This window comes from Hemicordylus capensis, chromosome 1 (assembly GCF_027244095.1).
Source record: "Hemicordylus capensis ecotype Gifberg chromosome 1, rHemCap1.1.pri, whole genome shotgun sequence".
In the NCBI taxonomy this organism is placed as follows: domain Eukaryota; kingdom Metazoa; phylum Chordata; class Lepidosauria; order Squamata; family Cordylidae; genus Hemicordylus; species Hemicordylus capensis.
Genome location: NC_069657.1, coordinates 150,479,453 through 150,483,188, shown reverse-complemented (window position 1 = coordinate 150,483,188; position 3,736 = coordinate 150,479,453).

Below are 3,736 nucleotides of genomic sequence, written 5' to 3'. Positions count from 1 at the left end.
CATTGCCTCTGTGTAGCTGGGTTAATCACTAATGGATTCTGCCACTGTTGCATCAAATTGATTTTGTCTAACTGGTGTGTTTTGAGTTCCTTCATCATATCTGTACACGTTGTTTGCTGCAAAATAATTCTCAACATCTGGGTTTCTGCGATTGTCCTTGACTGGACCTTTCAGGTGTCCTATGGGCGGTGACCCTGATTTTTTTCTGTAGACTCTGATTATATGCTTAGCTCTATACACCTTATGTGAAACAGCTATTTTCCAGCAGTCCAGGAGAAAAGATTGGGAGGTCGTTCACGTGACCAGCCCTACAGGAGTAAGACAGGGCTACCCCAGATAGGGCTGGTCGTGTGAAGCACCAGGATTGGGAGCCTGACACTCCACCCTGCGTAGCCCTGCTTTCAAACCCAGGCGACAAGTGAGGTAGGAGGGTGAGCACACACCTCCTGTCCCCCTCCTGGGTTGTGTGGGCACTTGGGCTGCCAGCAGCTCCTCCAAGGCCGCCGGCAGCCACCCTTTCCACAGAGCCGGGCGGAAGGAGCAGCCTGGCATCAGGAACTTCCCCAGTGCACCGCACTGCTTGCTTGGTGCATTATGGAATTCCTGGCAGTCCAGTTTCCTTCCCTCCTGCTCTCCGTGCTGCTCATCTAGGTGTATGGGCAGCAGAGCCTTGTTCAGACTCCGATTGTGTGGGGGAAGGCAGGTAGGCTTCTGCCTCCCCCGCCCTTACCAGCCCCAGCCCTGTTCGTCGTGTGAACCTTTGAGTCTATTATTCCCTCTGCAGGGTGATGTGATTCCTTGGCCATAAGATCTAAAAAGTACGGAGTCTTCTACTATGGTGGCATGTACCTATAATAAGGGCAGGCAGTGTGCCTGCAAATGGGCTGCCTGCCATGCCCTCCCACCGCCAGCCTGCCTCCCTTGGTCTAATAATGTCACCACATTGGCACCTGTTCTTGTTGGGATGGGGCTGCGTGCTCACACCAGTGTGGTGATGCCATTAGACTGTGTCACAGCCCAGCCACAGAAAGCTGCCCAGTTGGTGGGGGGCAGTCAGACAGCAGGGGCTGCCTCATATCTCTCCCACCCTCAACGTCACTTCACCACTGCTATGATGTCTTTGAAGAGCTACCTTCAGCTCTGCTTCAGGCTCCGTGCGCCAAGAGAAACCCTTATGGCATATCTGGACAATGTTTGGCACACTGAATTAAAACAAGGGGAAAGCAAAAGTTTATGATTTTGCAATCTTGGGTTTTCCAAGAAGAAAGGGTGTTCTGTCCCCCTGATAAGGAGAGACATTATTTATAGCATCGTAGTGAGACAGGAAGCCTGAGAAAGCCTGAAGCATAAATCAGCAAAAGAGCAATGACTTATAGATAAAACAACCCACAAGTCAGGCTGATAGCATCCAGAGCCACATGCCTCTAGCATCAGTGTCCACCAAAGTCAGTAACCTTAGTTCTAGTATAACATGCAGAATGCAAGGAGGGAGCAGCTTGTGATATTTTCTCATTCCCCTGAGACTCCAAAGCCCTTCTTCAAGGCTCCCCCACGCCAAAGAATAACAAAAGTCATGTAATGCTGTCTTGTAACTCTGCTTCCACTACCACCACATGGGTTCACTGGGGTGTTGTTTTCAGTAACTCATAGCAAGGACTAGGCATGTAGGTATTGGTAGAAAATAGACTTTATCACACTTTCTGTAAAAAGAATACTAGAGTTTATTTATTTGAAAGTGTGTTTCAAGGCTTCAGAGTAGTTGTGCTTAACTTGATTACAGAACTTTAAAACTGGTATTTGACAACTTGGCAGTGGTTGGTATGCTTGGTGGTTACAGTACTTAAAGATTTCTTCTAGAGGTTTTTAATGTTCATTTGATGATGACTTTTACACTTTCTAAAAGTTTGATTTTACTCAGGCTGTGTTGAATATTTTTTGTTCCTTTCTGAAATTAGTTTAAGCTCTTTCTTTACTCTCATTCAGAACAGTCCAAAATCCCCCCAAATCTTCCACTTGAAGTGCTAGGTGAATTTATCTACTCTGCCTCACACACCCTGTGTAAGAGAGTTTACCAGTTTTCTGTTCTTAATTAACTTATGTTTAGCTTTCACCAGAGAGAGCTCTAGCCATCTTGGTCTTCGTGATCTAGGCTACACCTGATCCTCTCTAGCCTAGCTCTTTTCTCTCTAAGAACCAGAAACTCTTTCCCCGACTTCTCTCCTGAGGGTCAGACATCAACTCCTCTTACTCAAGGCCAACTGTTCACTGCCACCTCCTCCCAACATTCCAAGCAGGGTTTCCCCCAGGAGTGGTGCTACCAATGTTCAAGAGTGTCCCTTGAACACAGGCCAATCTGCTGCTAGGGGCCCATCCACTCCTGCCTCCCCCAACCCCACTCTGGCCTGCTGTCCACCACCTCCTCCTCCTCTTTCCCTCTCCTTCTCCTTGGTTTTGGGATAACAAAGAGAGTGATCTGGCACAGTGAAGCCCTCCTAGCCATCTCCATAACTTTATCCAAGGTAAGTTTCCCTTCCAGTAGCAGTTTGTCACACAGTTTGGAGCAGTTCATTTTCATAACAATCTGGTCCCTGATCGTTACATCAGTAAAGCTGACAAACTCACAGGTTATACTTAAGACAAGCAATGCTGTGACATATTGATTGATCGATTCACCAGGCAATTGGGATCTAGAATAGAACTTGTAATGTTCAGCAATCACATTCAAAGTGGGTGGAAATGATCATCAAAAGCTTGAAAAGCAGCTTCACAAGGATTGCATTCCCCTTCCAAGTCTGTAGGAAATGACGAGTATGTATTCCCCTCCCCTGCAAATTAAGCATCATCATGCTCTGCCAGGCAACCACAACACCCAGGACAGACTAAAGAGGATTTGGGGGCCCTCAGGGGCTGTGGAGGCCCTGGACTTCGGCCCCAAAGTCCAGGGGTAAGAGCGCCTCTGGGTAAGCTGTGTCCCATTGTCAGTCACCAGTTATTTAGTAAGACCTTATCTCACAAAAACTGCAGCCTTGAACTGGATCACCTTGTTTGTAGTAATGTTGTCGGTAAATGAAACTTCTGGCCACCAGGAATAGTAATCTACCATCACTGGAACAAATCTTTGTTTTGTGGGCTGGTTATCAAAAGGCCCCATTATAGCCACAGCAAGTTTTTCCCAGGGACCATTGGGATACTCTAATGGAGTCAAGGGGGTGGGAAAGGTCTTTCTGTGATTTGTAACATACAGCACAAGCCATGCAATGCCTGATTACATTTTCAATGTGTTTGTCCATATCTGGCCAACAGAAACTTGGTGGTGAGGGCAGGCACAGAGACGCTCTTACCTGTGGACTTCCAGGCTGAAGTCCAGGGCCTCCACAGCTCCTGAGGGGGCCCAAATCCTCTTTAGTCTATCTCGGGTGGTGTGGTCAAATGAGATTTTCAATACAAACCATGAATCCACTCTCATTTGCTATCAGAGAATCCACACTCAAAACATCTCAGAAACAACAGAACCCTGTACCCCATGGGTTAGAAACCCATGGGGATGGTTGGCACCCTATGTGCACTACCCCACCACTTGCTCTGGGCCACCCCAGCACCCCCCAAGTGCAGTTATGGGGCTGCTGAAACCTCCATTACACCTTATGAGGAAAAACCTGAAAGACACGTAAACTTCAGCAAATCACCTAAAATCAGCCCTCTGCCCAAATCCTTTGAAAAATTATGGTAGCTTCCT